Source organism: Calliphora vicina, chromosome 1 (genome assembly GCF_958450345.1).
Source record: "Calliphora vicina chromosome 1, idCalVici1.1, whole genome shotgun sequence".
NCBI classification, from domain to species: Eukaryota; Metazoa; Arthropoda; class Insecta; order Diptera; family Calliphoridae; genus Calliphora; species Calliphora vicina.
The window spans coordinates 104,554,340-104,572,751 of NC_088780.1; the positions used below are offsets into that span (position 1 = coordinate 104,554,340).

An 18,412-nucleotide genomic window follows, 5' to 3' on the forward strand; every position below is an offset into this window, starting at 1 on the left:
AATTATTTAGCTTTCTTCAAAAGCTTCATTTAAATTGAATTAATTTTGAAGTTAACTAATAACAGAATTTATTCAAACTTTGAATGATTAAATTTTTGTTGATTCAAATCTACTACAAATTGAGTTAAATTGTTTTTTCTTCATTCAGTTTTATTTAGCTTTTAATCACTTTCAAAATGAATTGAAAAAAAATTCTTAAGCCTTTTAGTGAAAGGAACGAATTCAATACATTTAACTGGATAGTTAAGAGATAAAATTTATGTTGATCTCGAAAATTTCCAAATTATTGGATTCAAAGGTGAATTTTTATAATACAACATCTGCAAAACACACTCATTATAAAGCTGTCATTGTTACCAAAATGTCCAAAATCAATTCTATACTTGAAAATACCAAATGATGTGCCGCCATAAAAAGTAGTGGCCTTTGTTCTACTAGTGTTTTCTGTAATCTTGGCCAATCTTGGCATTGAAGATTATTCACTTTTATTTCTAGATCGTGCAGTTTTCCATATGCTTTTTTAAATGTTCATTTGAAAAACCCCAAATAAATAACAATAATAAGCAGTCTATTATTGCCGAGCTATAAACGAAAAACTGTAAAAAAAACTTTTCACTTTCTTTTTTTAAAAAAAATAGAGTTCTAACTTGTTTTCTTTGTAGTTTCGTCAGTTTATAATTCCCTGGAATCCCGACTAAAAAACCCCGGGAATCGGTGAAATTTGTCCCGGGAATTCCCGAGATAAAAACCCTAATTGTGACCTACCAGAATGAGTTCGAATAACCTTCCCCAAGTTTTCCCATTTATCAGGAACCACTCTTTTTTTGGGACCTACCAGAATGAGTTCGAATAACCGATTCCCCAACCACTCTTTTGACTCATTCATTATTTGCACTTTCAGCAGTTTCTCAATGTTATTTAAGGTATTTATAGACGGCAATACTGAGTATTAATATTTGTCAAAAATTCAAGCATCATAATACAATTACAAAATTTGTATTAGATTTTGTTTAAAACAATTCAAAAACTTTTTATTTTCATATGTATCGGGTATGTATTTTCAAATACAAATAAGGCAAACAAAAATGTCAAAAAAATATAAAATAAAAAAAAAAATTTTAGAAAATTATAAATCAACAAAGAAATAATTGCCCAATTCACAATTGATGTCGTAGTGTTGTAGCCTTGTATGTCATAAATATTTTTCAAACAAATCTTTCGAAACAAAAACAATACATAAATAAAAAGAATTACGACATACAACGATACAACGCTACAACTCCAATTGTGAACTGGGCAAATATATTTGTAATACTATCATGTAAACAATAAATGTTTTTTCGGAACGATTTTTTGAAATACCGAATGATTTAAATAATATTTTAAATTTGAAAAGTGTTACTACACAGTATTGCAGTCTATAAATACCTGTAGTTTCAATTTCATTTGTAATTTCTTCAATTTCAATATAAAATTTTCAATTTCATTTAGAATTTTCCCAATTTCAATTTGAAATTCTAAAATTCATTTGGAATTTTCCAAATTTCATTTGAAATTCTCTCAATTTAGAATTGAAATTCAAAATTTTATTTAGAATTTTCTCAATTTAAAGTTGAAATTTTAAAAATCATTTGGAATTTTTCAATATCAATGAAAAAGTATGGGTATCAATATATGTAAATGAAAAATTTCTAGAAGCAGATGATTTCCATTACAATTAAAATATGTATGCTTAGGTTATTTCCTGCTGAACGATTTAATTAGTAGCTAAATTAAGTTGCTATTTGTGAACAATATCCTGTTTTTTTGTTTAAACATTAGCCTCAACTAATTACATATTTAGTTTGAACCCTTTTTGAATATGTAGGGTTCTGTGTGCAGTATTTCAAATTCATAAAAAAGAAATTTAATTTGATATCAATATCCTGATGATGATATATTTTAAAATGATTCCCTGATTGAAAAACTAGGACAAATTGAAACAATTTCAAATAAGACTAAACGTTTGTATACCAAGCCTCGAACAAAGTATATAATGAAACATAAATTAATTAATGAGTTTTATTTTATAAAATTCAAGCATGAAAAGCTGAAATAACTAATTAGAATTTAAGAAAAAAATATAGAACAAAATCGAAAGCAAATGTTTATTTGTTGGAAATACAACGTAAACTTGTTCAACTACTTGTAGTTTAACAGACTGTACTATAAAGTTTAAAAAAAAGAAGCAAAAAAATACAGAAATTTCCAGAACAATTGGCAGATTTATATTATTCTTGTTTTTAATAATTTAATATGCATTAAAATATATACGAGCGAGTGAGTAAATTTTTTTACAATATTTTTTTTTTGTTAATTGTAAATCAATACCCCTACGTTCTTAATTCATCTCATAAAACAAAAAAAGAATGAAAAAAAAATAATAAAATTGCAATGGAAAAACAAAAGGAAAAGAGTTTATAACAAAAGGCCATAACAACAGCTGCATTTGCAATGTTTTTCACACCTCAATTGAAATCTGTTCTTGTAAACTTCAATAACTCTTTTTACGAGCAAACAAACCTACAAAAAAAAAAAACAAAATAAAAAACTGCATTATTCAAACCATACCGTACTAAAATTTCTATAGGAATAGGTCAGTTCTTAACAACAACTTGCATATGTGCATATTAAGTTTCAAGTATTTTCTTTACAAACAACAAGCAGCAGCAGCAACAACAACAACATACAGACGATGGTTGTATATTTAAAAAAAACTTAATATTTTTTAAAACAAACAAAAAAAAACGTAATGGTTTAGGGCACAAATAATGACGACACACTCGAAAAAACAATCCCCTAGTCGCAGTAGTTGCATGCATATTTTTTGAGTAGAGTTCAATGACTGTATAGAAGGCCATACAACAAATAAAATAACAACAACACTAGTACGTATGGACTACAGCAACTACATACTATGTACTTCTACGACTCTACCTTCTCATGCCACACTATTGGAAAAATAGCATAAAATACAAACAAACATGCACAAACACACACGAACAGTGGCAGCTACCATACTCAAACATAGAATTTGCAACCAACATAATGAAACAACGAGAATAGCACTTGCAACAACAGCAACAGCAGCAACAAACAACGCCAAACAGTCGTAAATTTAACTACAACAACAACAGTGTGCTACAGCAGTGCCAAACAAAACACAGTTTGTATGTACAACAATAACAACAACAACAGCAACAATACAAATAGAAAACTTATATGAGAAATTGCATGCAACGCACTATGGGGCGTTATGCTAGAAATGGTTAATGTTGAAAAGTTAAACAAATTAAAATTTTTTTAAGTAAGATTTAGTTTAAAATCCAATTATCGTTACCTCCTAAGCTGCCGTTACCGAAATAACTGCAATTGCCGTTACCGCTAAAATACCGTTAACGATATAATACCGAAAATCATGAAAAATTGAAAACGGCAGAAATTGTTCAGATTTATTGCTTCATTGAAAAGCCACACATAGAAAACAGATTCGTGATAGCAACCGAATTTGTTGCCAATCGAATGATTCTACCTTAGCGACCGAATTTTACAGTTGTGGCTACACAATTTTGGAAAGGGTAACAAAAGTTTGGTTGCTTAAACCGAAATTCTTCTTTATCAACTGTCTTTCTGTTGAAAGAACTGAAAAATTTGATGTGCGCAACCGAATCATTCGATTGGCAACAAATTCGGTTGCTATCACGAATCTGTTTTCTCTGTTCACGTGTAATAAGAACAAAATGAGATATCGATCATAAAAATCGATGGATTCGACATAATTCGAATTCTGTACTGTTCGGACCATAACAGATTCAAGTCTATATAGAAGGCCAAAACTACTTATTGATGGTCGGCATACAAGATTTGACACAGCCGAATATAACATTCATACTTGTTATTTTCTTTAAATTTTGTTTCTGAACAAAAACAAAATTTCCTTGTTCAATACGCTAACCTAAACACGTATAAAGCTGGGTTTCCGCATACACAGTAATCGACGCAGATAACAAAAACTGAAACTCTAAAACGTTGGTGTTCGTCACCGTCTCGTTTCTGAATTGTTTTCGTTTCAGTTAGGTGCGTTGCGGCATAAAACAGAAACGAAATTATTTTTTAATTTTGGATGTCGCCCATTAAATAGAATTTCATCATTTTGACAAAATCTGTTATTTTTTCCTCTTCCAATAAAGAAAATTTATTCATTTTGATTTTCTTTAAATTTGAAATAAAAAAATAATTAAAATAATTTCGTTCCTACAGCACCGAAAACAACCTACTTGAAGTTGTTTTCGTTCCGGCCCCAAATGACTGGTTTTTCGTTACTGATCGGTGCCGTTTCGTATCCAATTTTCGTTGCCGATTTTTGAAACGAAATTTTTTTCGTAAAATTTTAATCCTCATTTGGTGTTTATTGGAAACGAAATAAGTATGTATGACTTAAAAATGCAGGATTTTTTAAAATGTTTAGCTTTTATTTTTTAACATTTGTCTTCTGGCAACAACATATGGATTCCGAGCCAAAAGAACGAGCTCAAGAACGAATCAAGCCAATATCGGATACTCTGTTCCAAAGTGAAGCGTATCCCAGAGAGAGCGTTCAGCTTCGATGGAAACAAATGGTAGCGGTCAGGGCAAGGTCTGGACTTACAAGCGGATAAAGCGAAACTTCGCAACCACTTCATTCTAAATACTTTTTAACAGTATTTATAATGAAAACGATGGAATATTACGGTTTCATGTCTGGCCGCATATTCTGGGCGTTTTTCGGCCAATGCTCGCTTCAAACGAATCAGTTGCGTTGGGAACAAGTCCCGTGTGATGGTCTGGTCAGATTTCAGCAGCTCATAATAGATAGGGCTCATTTGCTCCCACCAAATACAGAGAATTACCCTTGCGCCATGGATTTTTGGCTTTGGTGTTGATTCAGCTGGTTGGCCGGGCTTCACATACGATTTCTTAAGCTTCGGGTTATCGTAATGTATCTATTTTTCATCGCTAGTAATGATTCGGTGCAATAATAATTTTTTTTATAGCGTTCAAGCATCATTTCGGACATGCAAAATCGTCTCCCAAGGTCTCTCGGCTTCAATTCGTATGGTATCCAATTTCCCTGCTTTTGGATGAATCCTGCTGATTGAGTGGCTCCCAATAATTTTGCAATAACCTTTTGAGTTTTACAACAATCTTGCCTCCAATTCTTGGTCTTCAAACTTTTTTGGCTGGCTTGGGCGAACTTTGCCTTCGTGTCAAAATCACCAATTCTGAACCACATCTCCCGCATGTTGAAACCGATGCAACATAATCGCCATAAGCTTAAATTAAAGCTCAAATTATAGATGTAAAGCAAAACTTCCTGCATATAAGGCTATGTACAAAATTCGGAATTATCGAAAATCTGAGTGAGAATAAATGACAGATATGTACCCTTCAAAATGACATATACATAAGTTATTAAAAACAAAAACCGCGTACAAAAGATACGCCATCTATTATAAATCCTGGGGCCAAATTACCGCATTCGTGATCGAATGAGCTATCGTATCGAAAAATAATTTCGATATCGAAATTATGATAAAATGTAATAAATTTCTTGCTCGATATCGAATGCCATAATCTCAAATAATAAATTACGATAAATTTTACTCGATATCGAATGCGGTAATTCGGCCCCTGCATTATTAATACACATAACAATTCGAAACTCTGGTGACATTCAGCAGCAATTAATTTGCTGTTGCAATTCCTAAGTACTGCTAACGTATGAATATCATTCCTTAGAGAATTCATTCTGTATTGAATGAATGAAAAAGTCAAACAAATCCCATAGTGAATTTTACATGTTTGTACATTAGGGAGACCCCAATTGTTAATTTAAATTTGCTTATTTTTATTTCTAATATTGTTTTAATTTAAAAAATTCAAAATTAAATTTTATTATAAAACAAAATTGTCTTTGGAAAGGCATGCATGAACTTTCAGAGCCATCATATACGATTTTTTAAAATTTTTCAATTTGAAAAAAATTCTACACAATTTTTAATTGCATTTGAGAAGTTTCTAATTGTATTTTAGAGATTTCCAATTACATTTCAGTAATTGTTGTTTAAAAAAATATGAGTAGAAATAGAAAAAAACGTGAAAAAAAAATTAATTTTTGTCCATGACCCAGCTCAACAAATAAGATCTTAAACATACTGAACTTGTTTTGTAGGATCCTCCTAATGAATATGTTTGCAAGCAACAACAAACAAATTGCATATGCATATAGTAAGTAGCATAGTTCAAAATAACAATAACACTAAAGTAAAAATATATGTACATGAATACATGTAGGCACTCGTATATTTTTAAAACAAACATTTATGTATTAAGTTCAAAAAGTTCATTCACCATCAATACTGGACTATGAAACAAATAAGCTCACGACTAAACAAAAACAACAGAAATATCGGTTAAAACTAGGCAAAGAATAGCGAAGAACAAACAACAACAACAACAAAAATCCACCCCTTTATTCTTTAATTGACGATGCGTACGTACGTACGTATATACTATGGATGCCAAGCGGGACTGGGTTTTACAACTTCCGGGATTCGGAATTTTATAAATGTAAATTTTTGTTTTGAATTTCTCCAAATCATTTGGAATTTTCCCAATTTAAAATTGAAATTCTCAAAATCATTTGGAATTATTTGAATTTCAGTTTGAAATTCTCAATTTTATTTGGAATTTTTTCAATTTAAAAACAAATTTATGTATATTAACACTAGTTGACCGCCCCGGCTTCGCCCGGTAGCATTTACTAATGTTAGTTCGTTAAGTTTCTCCAACTCCAAGCTTCTCTAAATTTTTACTGCATACTTTAGGGGCTTTTTTATTACAAAAAAGCCGGTTTTAGCCGTAATTTTTTAATTTTTTTCTTTACAAACCTTCTCCTGAAAATTTCGAATCGAATAAAAAAAAATCTGCCAAATCGCTCCAGCCGTTCTCACGTGATGGCATTACATACATGGACCATTTCATTTTTTTATATATAGATAGATAAGTAGAGAATTTAGCAGAAAATAAATATTTTTTTATTTTTGTCCCGCTTTGAAAATGCCGCCATTTTTGACATATGTATTTTGAAAATTGTCCCGCTTTTTGTAAAAATAAAAATGGCAACCCTATGAGTGCAATGGATGAAAATGCAATTGATTGCAATAAACTCGCTTTCAATAAAGCAACGGGCAATGCAAATGCCAATATAAACACAAACACATTTCCTGACAGACAGACGACGACGACCCGAGCGACCGACCCCTTAGTACATACGCACAAACATCCACTCTCACTCGAGCAGCATTTGTTCATATTTATTCAGTCATTTATTCATTCATTCAATATTCCTTCTTTACGAATGCATTGTTTATTATTTAACTCTCTTCAATAACAGAAACACAGCACAAATAACAACAACTGCAAACAGCAACACACATTTTTCAGTAGTAATACGCACTGTGGTCAGCATGATGAGAATTGATGCTGACTGGCTTTAGTTGGATGGCTTTAGTATGAATTGTTTAAAAGTAGTACAAGGTACAAGTAAAAAATACAATTGTAAATGCAGTTGCAATTGCAGCTGCATTTGACGATGATGATGATACCATCCTACTTATTTTCATCCATCCATCCATCTATTCAACAATTTATTCATTCATCCATCGTTTTGCAATTGCATTTGTATTTATGTTTTTCTTTCAGCTTTTTTACAAGTAAAAACGCATAGACCAACCCTTGTTTTTTTCATACGTTTAACAATGCCATGGAATATGGAGAACTAAAACTTTCGCGATTAAAATTATAATAACAATAAATCCCACGTCAACAAAATCTTTAGCACTACAAAAAAAAAGTAGAGGAAAACGAAGAATAAGCATTATAAAGACGTAGTCTGATAGAGGGTTATTTTGTGCGAAGAAATAATTTAAAATTAATAAAAACATATTAAGATATTTATAGAACTGTTCGATTATACTTAACGTAGAACATTTTGAACCAAAAATCAATTAAATTTAAAAATTTAATATGTATTAAAAATACTTTAATATAGTACGAAAAAATCAAAGCATACAGTTTACAATAATACTTAAAATAATGAATTATAGTATTAAATGGTATACTCATGGGTTGTCAATTAATCGAGTTTTATTTTAATCGAAAAAAAGTTTATAATTTTTATATTACATATGTATTCGAGTGATCGATTAATTTTTATAAATTTCCTCGACTAATCGAACGAATAACGAGTGTAAAATATTATTTGAATAATATAATAAAATAAAATAGATTTCAATTAGAATGAGTTCTTGATGGCGAAATATTCAGCAAATAATCCCACATTTGTGCTATAAATTTCAGGGACAAACAAGTAAGAGTGTTACATTCGGCTATGCCGAATCTTTAATATCGTCATCTAAAATGCAAAATAACATAACCTCACTTTTCATAAGTTTATATGAGAAGCAAAAAACGTTATAAAATGAAAACTACTTGAGATATTGCAACAAAATTTTCAAATCTGAATTACATTGAAACTAGAATAAATTTAAAAAATAGTTTTTTCAAAAGTCCACTTTATGTTTACGTTTTTATGCTTACGTTTTTTTGAATTGTTGTTTTCTGAAACAAAAAAACGCATCATCAATATAAATTTGTATGAAAAAATAAAAACTTAAATAAAAATATTTTTTGTATTTTAAATAAAAGTCAGTTATGGATATTTTTAGGTTTTTTTTCATTTTAATTACTAACAATTGCTTTGACTAAAAAAAGTTACTTCATTAAATTTTCATAAAGACTGCAATAAATATTCAATTTATTAATTAATTACTCAAAGCGTATAGGTTATTTTGTTTAAGAAAATCATGTACTTGATGATACTTTAGTTTAAATTTTTGTTATAACTTGGTTATTTTTGATAGTAAAAGTTTAAAATTTTGAACACATACAGTGACGGACATTACAATAGAATCACTATCAATATTTCATTTAAAACCAGGAGCAATCATAAGGATTGGTGTGGGCCAGAAAATATAAAAAAGTGGCAAAATGTGTTGTGGACGGACGAAACGACCATTAATTTAATTGGTAGTGATGATAAGACATGGGTTAGATTTCCAAAAAATGGCAAAAACCAAAAACGTTTAAACATGGTTGGGGAAATATTATTATATGGGGATGCTTTTCTTGGTATTGCGTTGGTCCAATTTATTGGATTAAAGAAAATATGGATAAGCACTTGTATGTAAATATTTTGGAGAATGTTATAAAGCCACATGCAGAATGGAATATGCCCTTAAAATGGCTCTTCCAGCAAGATAATGACCTGATGTCTTGCCAAAAAATGGTTTTTAGATAACAAAATTCATGTTATGGAATGGCCGTCTCAATAACCAGACTTAAATCCTATGGAAAATAGTAAAAGGCAAACTCGGACCTGAAAAATTGAAAAACAAGGAAGAACTTTGGTAGAAAATTCAGGAAATATCTTATGCAATTTCCCGATCTACATGCGAAACTTTGTTAAATTCAATCCCCAAAAGATTTGATGCTGTTATTAGAAATAATTGATATGCAACAAAATATTAAGAAAACAACGAATTCTTATGATAATTTTTTATTTTTAATCATTTTAAGAGTGATTGATTCTATTTGAATGTCGCATATTTTATTTAGTCTTTTAGATTTGACATCATTTTTAACATAAGAATGTGTTATTTTTTTATTTTATTTTTTTCTATTTATTGTTTACGTTATGAGCATTAATACATAATGAACAAATTTTAAATTTTGAAATCAAATTTTGTAGTTTTACCGCTTTAATCGAATTCATATGTAGTGATACTATTGTATTGTCCGTCACTGTACATATGGGCAATTCCATATCATCGTACGTGACATTTGTACGCCTATAGAGACGAATAGATTTTGCAAAAATAAGAGTATCTGAAAAATAATATGGTCTTTATGTTCCATTCAGAGGGTACTATATTTTAAAACATTGTTAACCAAACTCTCACAACAATAGATCGTATTCTAGTGTTACGATGTGTGTACACTGAACCAAATTTCTTATGAAAATATCCTTTACTGGCAACACTTGTAAAATAACTCATGTCCGTTTTTTAATTTCGGTTTCACATATATGTATAAGAAACTCACACATAGACGGTGCCCGCGGGCGTACAGCTGGAGACCAATAATATATTGAGCGAAATAAGGGTATATCGTACGTGACATAAAACGGAACTCATTTTGAAGTACATATAGAAATATGCGAAAATTTTCGAATCGTGAGAGGCGTTAAGTTTTTTTTTTAATTTCTTACACTAAACGAAATATTTTTCCTTTACAATCCGTCATATTTAAATAGAAACAATCTTTGGATGATTTTATAATAAATAAAATTTAATATCGTACGTGACATACCGTACGTGACAGATTTTTCTCTTATAATAAAACACAATATATTCTGAAAATATATGTATACAAAAACTAAAAAAAATCAATAGAAAATATACATTCGTTTTCAATAAACAATTTGACAATAGCAAAAAAACAATCAGTGTCAAATTCATTTCATACTACAAGCTATTTGGGAGCCTAGTTTTCGCCGGAATTTTAGCCTAAAACATTAAAAAAATAAATATAATCAGTTTAAACTATTATTTTTGTCTTTAAAATGTTGTAATATGATCTAAATACATTCACATAGTAACATTTTATTATTTTCTTCTATTCAAATCATCTTGAAAAAAAGTTTCAAGGGATTTCGTTTTTTCAGTCGTGGTAGCGATTCTCGTGGAATTGCCCATATGTGTATAAAATTTCAAACTTTTGCTATCAAAAATAACAAAGTTATAAACAAAATTTTATCATCAAGTGCACGATTTTCTTAAACAAAATAACGTATACGTCTTGAGTAATTGCCCATATGTGTATAAAATTTCAAACTTTTGCTATCAAAAATAACAAAGTTATAAACAAAATTTTATCATCAAGTGCACGATTTTCTTAAACAAAATAACGTATACGTCTTGAGTAATTAATTAATAAATAGTATTTTACCTTATTTTAGGTAGTATCCTAAAATTTTTTAATAAATTTGTTGCAATTGAATTTGACTGCATAGTCTTTATGAAAATTAGATTTTTTTTTGTTTTAAATAAGTAGTTTTTAGTAATTAAAATAAAAAAACAGGAAATAAAAAAAATATATATAACTGCTTTTATTTAAAATAAAAACAAGTAAGAGTGCTATATTCGGCTATGCCGAATCTTATATACCCTTCACCTTTGTTGTGGATGCATTATTATTTTTTATAATAAGTATATAGGTATGTATGTACATTGCCCACTTTCAGCGTACAGCATCCTAAATTTATCAAGAACACAAAAAAAAACAACAACGCCAAACGAAACAGAACATCAAAAGAAAAAACAAAAACAAAATACGCAAGGCAATGAAACCAACACACATCCAAACATACGTTTAATTGTATAAAAAACAACAACAACGCCAAAAGAAACAAAACACAAAAGAAAAACAAAATACGCAAAGCATGCACATTCAAACATACGATTTGTTGATTTTTTGTCAAAAAAACCAACACACAACCAAACAAACGTTTAGTTGTATAAAAAACAACAACAACGCCAAAAGAAACAAAACACAAAAAAAAAACAAAATACGCATTGCTTGCACATCCAACCATACGTTTTGTTGTTTTTTTGTCAAAGCATGCAATACATTGTGTTTTTTGATGAAATTTTCAGAGGTTGTCTCGGATTTTTGCTCATATCTCCGTTATTTATGGACGGATTTTGCTGATTTTAAATAGCAAAATTCTCGAAAGTATGTCTGACAGAATTGTTAAAGATTTGGATCCCGGAGATATCTGGGGCCTTCAGAAAATTGATTTCAACAGACAGACAGACAGACGGACAGACAGACAGACAGACAGACAGACAGACAGACAGACAGACAGACAGACAGACAGACAGACAGACAGACAGACAGACAGACAGACAGACAGACAGACAGACAGACAGACAGACAGACGGACATGGCTTAATCGACTCCGCTATCTATAAGGATCCAGAATATATATACTTTATAGGGTCGGAAATGAAAAATGTAGAAATTACAAACGGAATGACAAACTTATATATACCCTTCTCACGAAGCTGAAGGGTATAAAAAAACATATTTTTATTTTTATACGCTTCACCATGAGTGGCAAGGATTTATATAAGTTTGTCATTCCGTTTGTAATTTCGCAACTGGGCGTGTGTGATATATTCTGGGTCGTTATAGCGGAGTCGATATAGCTATGTCCGTCTGTATGTTGAAATCAACTTCCCGTAGCCCCCAAATAACTTATAATCATGATTGATACATCAATATATCGGGAAATCGAGAAAATCGGTCAACAAATGGCTGAGATATAAGGAAAAAACCGGGACAACCACGATTTTTCGCATATTTTTTATCTATATCTGGATTTCTAATTCATTAATATAGACAATATGGATACCATAGCTGTAAATTGTGAATATTTTTATTCAAAATATTTCCAAAAACTTAATTATTTTTGAATTTTAGTTATATTTGAAAAAATAAATTTATATTGAAATCATTCTATATTATTCAAAATAGGATACTATTTAAAATATATCTATTTAGAATATAAATCATTAAATATTATTTGATTTCATTAGAATACGATATTAAATTAATTATACTTAAAAGTTTTGAATAAACACTTATAAAATTATAATAATATTATTAGTATTTTAGTAACAATAAGTTGTATTTTATTTGTTATGTAATGAATAGATTTTAAAATATTCTAATCAATATGATATCATGTAATTATTTTCAAATTGTATTTTTATAGTAAAAATTAAATATTAATTTAGTTTATTCAACTAGATATGAATAAAATATTATTTTACTTATTCGAAAATTTGTTGATAGATTTTATTCAAAGCAATTTTCTTTGAATAAATTTATTTCTCCAAAAAAAGAAAAATATTTAAATAATCAACAAAAAATGTTGGAATACTTTTTTATTCATAGAAATTTTCTTTGAATAATTTTATTTGTGAAAATAAAGTCAAATATATTAACAACAAATTTTTGAAAAATTTTATAAAAAAATATTTTTGTTTGTGAAAATGAGCTCGGACGATAAAGATTTTTCTTCCGAGGATTATGAAAAAGATCCTTAGTTTGCTATAAATAAACAAAAGCAATGCTCAAAAATAATTCAACGATATTTTGAACGTCTAATTTCGCTTGCAGGGTTATTAAATAGCCCTAGGAGGAATGCCATGTAAGACGATCATTTTGAACAACTAGTTACTTTAAAAGCAGTTTTTAAAAATAATTCATGAATTTTGTTCTTCACAATTTAAATTAATAATAAACCTCCAATTGAAACCATTAATCTGTGTCCATATTCTAGAGATAATCAATGATTTTTTTGGTTGAAAATAAATAATAATAATAAAAAAAAAAACTAGGGTTCCAATTTCCCGGAATTTTTCCATTCCCAAACTAAGAAAAAACAAGTTAAATCTGAAAAAAATTTGTAATTCGTTTCGAAAATAACTTTTTCAACTCAGAATGCAATCAGAAGACATTTTACATCAGTATTATTGTGAAATAAAAATATTCTTTAACATTTATTAGAATTATTTCTATTCAGTAATTTTTGGAAAAATAAATTTATTTGTTTCAAATTTGTGAGAAATAAAAATATTTCTAAAGTTTTATTAGAATTATTTCTATTCAATCATTTTTTGTTTGAATAATTTTATTTTTTTGTGTTTTGTTTGAATAAATATTCCAAAGAAATTAGTTGATTTTATTTGTATCTAAATGAAATAAATTTAAATTTTATTCAACTTTGTTTTATTTGAATATATACAATTTTACTATTTTCTAAAAAAATATCAATATAGTTTAATTAAACTAATATAAAATGATTTTATTTATAATTTATTTGGTTTTAAAAGATATAAATATGCATAAATTTAATTGTAAATATTATTAATAAATTAGACAAATACTATATTTAACTAATAAATAATTTGGAAAATAAATATTTGTAATTGGAAACAAAAACTAAAATAATATAAAAAATATTTATATTTTGTATTTTATTCACAAGTTACAGCTATGATGGATACCTAATGATAGATATTTTAAAATTAAAATCGGAAAAAATATTTTTAAACCGAATTTTTTTTCAAAATCTTTTTGTCATAAATTTTTTTTCACTAATAAATTGTGATGAATTTGGGCATAAATAAGTTTTATATGAACCTAAATCTGTATAGCAACTTTTTTGAGGATCGGTCCATAATTGATATACCCTGCGCTAATCCTTTAAAAATCTGCGTCTCTGGCACTAAAAGCATTTCTTAATCATCCCCTACTGCGCTATTAACAATTCAATTATACTTCTCACAATCGTATTGTCAATGGTAACATAATACGCACATGGTAGATGATGATGATGATGATGGATAAAGAAAAAAGCTTCGCTTTATTATTGTTTGTAATGGCGAAAAATGCATTTCCTTTTCAGTTTTATTTTGAGTTTTTTTTTTACTGATTTTTTTTTTGTTGCTCAACTCTTTACATATGGATGTTTTGTTTGACGACGACCTGTAGAAGAGTGGAGAGAGAGTGTTTTGTTTTTGCATTTAGTTCATTACAAAGAACGTTTAAAACTTACATACAACATAAAGCAGAATTACACATTATCCTATGGTTGATTACAGCTGCTGCAATTGTTGCTACTGATGATGTTGGTTGTTGAATTGCTGCCACTAACTACCACTGCTGATGTTATGTTGTTGATGTGGATGCTTCTTGTGTTTGTAATTCCCTAAATTCAGCTTTTTTTTGTTGTTTTTCTGATAATACCTACACACACAAAGTAATCACTGGCCTACTTTAGTTTTTTCCCCATTTATTGCATTCGTTGTGTTTTTTTTTTGTTGCAATTGGGTTTAAACGTTGCATGCATGTAAATATGTATGTTACGATGTTGCAGCAGTGTAGACAGTTTTTTTCTCATCGTTATATAAACGATGACGCGACACAACATCCGCCAACTATGGTTGTAAAGAGATTTTAATCAGTTCAGCACAAAAAACTGAAAACCCAACTAAAAACAAACAAAAAACTCTAGCACAAGTTGCATTAGTAGTAGTTAACTGACTACAACAAGGACCCAGTTTTAAATATAGTTTATGAAATTGTAGTTTAATATAGATTAAAAATTGATGATGACGACGACAATGACGTTGATGATGTGGTGGTGGTGGTGTTGTAGCTGATATTACACAAATACCTGAAACTATGACTGACTAAACTGAACACAACAACTTGATTATTATTACATTTGTATTGACGTGATTAATACGAAAAGTTCTTGCAGATCAATAGACTGCTTCTCAGAAAAAATCTTTAATTCGTATGTTATCGAATTTTATAGAACGAAACGAAAAATTTCGATCATAAAAATTAATTCTTGAACCTTTATTGTTCTGATAACAAATGATAACATCACCTACTTTTTTCTTTTTCTATATAAAAACTAGCTGTCCCGGCAAAGGTTGTTCTACCATAGCTCACACAAAGTAGTACCCCAGATATGCAATAATAAATTTCTACTTTCTATGGGAGGCGCCATGCCCATTGTTCATATATAGGTCAATTGTGAATCTAAACCATCCAGTGACCCACTCAAACACACACAACAAATTTCATCGAAATCGGTCCAGCCGTTAAGGAGGAGTTCAGTTACTAACACACGTACAGAAGAATTATATATATAAAGATACAAATATTTATACACACGTTAATCACGTTAGCTTTTAAAAATATGTCAGATATTATCTTTTCTAAATCATTAACTTTCAACTTCTATTTCAGTCAAAATACAAAGTTCAGAAAGTTTCAATACGAAAGACGCAATACGTTAAAGAACTTAGAATCAAAAGTGCGGCCGAAAAAATTGAGGTTGATGAAACTCAATCCGTAAATAACGTTTATCCAGAAAAATTTAACTCAAAAACTCTCGATGTTAGAGTCAACGGAGACATATACTGTCATATGGGTAATTTTATATCATCGTACGTGACATTTGTACGCCTATAGAGTGGAATAGATTTTGCAAAAATAAGAGTATCTGAAAAATAATTTGGTCTTTATATAATTGTTGTGCAAAATATCGAGCGAAATAAGGGTATATCGTACGTGACACAAAACGCAAGTCATTTTGAGAAATATGCGAAATATTTGGAATCGTGAGAGGCGTTATGTTTTTTTTTGTAATTTATTACACTAAACGAAATATATTTCCTTTACAATCCGTCATATTTAAATAGAAACAATCTTTGGATGATTTTATAATAAATAAAATTTAATATCGTACGTGACATACCGTACGTGACAGATTTTTTTCTTATAATAAAACAATATATATTTTGAAAATTACAATAAACAATTTTATAATAGCAGATAAACAATCAGAGTCAAATTCCTTTCATACTACAAGGTGGCGCAAAAGTAAACTTCCGATGTTTTTTGGCTGTAATTAAAAAAAAAATGAAAAACTTTGATTCTTCTTGTGGATTATTTTTATTTGGTCTTTTAATTTTTTTTACATCAAGTCGAGAATATGATGTCATGTAAATGGCCGCCGCCACAGTTGATTGTCATTTGAGCCCTTTTTATGGCATTTTCCATCACTTTGGCCAATACTTCCGGCGATAGGTCCACACATTCTTGACGGATATTGTCTTTAAGAGCTGCAAGAGTTTGAGGCTTGTTGACATAAACCCGCGACTTCAAAAAGCCTCACAAAAAGAAGTCTGGAGCGTTAAAATCAGGCGATATTGCTGGCCAGTGCAAATCGCCAAAACGGGAGATTAGGCGCCCGGGAAATGCATCCTTCAGCATATCGGTTGTGGCACGTGCAGTGTGCGCCGTTGCACCGTCCTGTTGGAACCACATGTTTTCCAATCCCAATTCATCAAGTTGCGGCAAAAAGAACTCGTTGATCATTGCTCTGTAGCGCTCACCATTCACAGTAACCGTTTGGCCCGCGACGTCTTCGAAGAAAAAAGGTCCGATGACTCCTCCAGCGAAAACAGCACACCATACAGTGACTTTGAGCGGGTGTAATGGCTTTTCGTGGGTTAAGCCTAGTACTCTGTTCATATTTGCGAAAAATTATGGTTTTTTCATGCGAAAAATTTTATATGCTGTTTGACAGCTAGCTGTTAGTTTCAATTTCGTGCGAAAGAAGTGCTGCATATGTTATTTCGTGTGGAAAAATAAGGTTGCCAGATGTATTTCACATGTTTTCCACAATAAAAACAGAGTACTGCTTTTGCGAAATTATTTCGCATATATTTCATTCCAAATATTTTATATGTAGTTTGACAGCATTTCGCACGAAATTTTGAACAGAGTACCTAGCTTTATACGCGGATTTTCAGTGCCCCAGAAGCGTAAATTTTGCTAATTTACGTACCCGCTAAGATGGTTTACGTACCCTCATCACTCATGATTATTTTTGATGAAAAATCATCTTCCTTATTGATCAAATAAATAGTTAGCAATATTCCGCGTTCTGGAGCAGAGTAGCGTAACATTGTTTATTAACGTGTATTTCGCATGTGTTTACTACACAAATGTCAATCGCAAAATTTATAGCATTTTCTGATAGGAGGATTAGTTTTGCGCCACCTTGTACAAGCTAATTAGGAGCTTAGTTTTAACCGCAATTTTAGCCTAAAACAGGCCAATTAAATTAAAAAATTAAATATAGTCAGTTTAAACTATTATTTTTGGCAATAAAATGTTGTAAATAAGCTGTAAATACTTACACATATTAATATTTTAGTATTTTCTCTTATTCAAATCATCTTGAAAAAAGTTTCAAGCGTTTTTAGTCGTGGTAAACATTCTCGTGGAATTGCCCATATACCAATTGATTCGAGTTGAAGTGCTCTTTCAGAATCTATGGTGACATTAAAAAAACAATCTCAACTCCACAGTTAAGTTTTTTTTAACGTAAAAATAAAAGTTCGGATGAAACTGTTAAAAAGACAGTTATGTGCTAAGCCTATGTGAAATTTCATGTCAATCGGATCAGCCAGTTAGAAATGGTAGATTTATTTCCAAAATATTATTTCCTGATCTAGCAATATAGTCTCTGAGAAGGGATGTGATCGTTTCAAATCTGAGTCTTTTCTCGACTTTATTGAATTAACCAACCAAATATAAGAACTAAACAACTTACAAT

The 18,412-nt window shown here is 29.7% G+C and overlaps 1 protein-coding gene across 17 annotated transcripts in view; it reads right to left on the reverse strand.

Moving 5' to 3' along the window:
- The window catches only part of Syp (Syncrip), a 195,857-nt gene that overhangs the window by 138,978 nt on the left and 38,467 nt on the right, over positions 1-18,412 (reverse strand). The gene's annotated exons all lie outside the window — the stretch shown is intronic.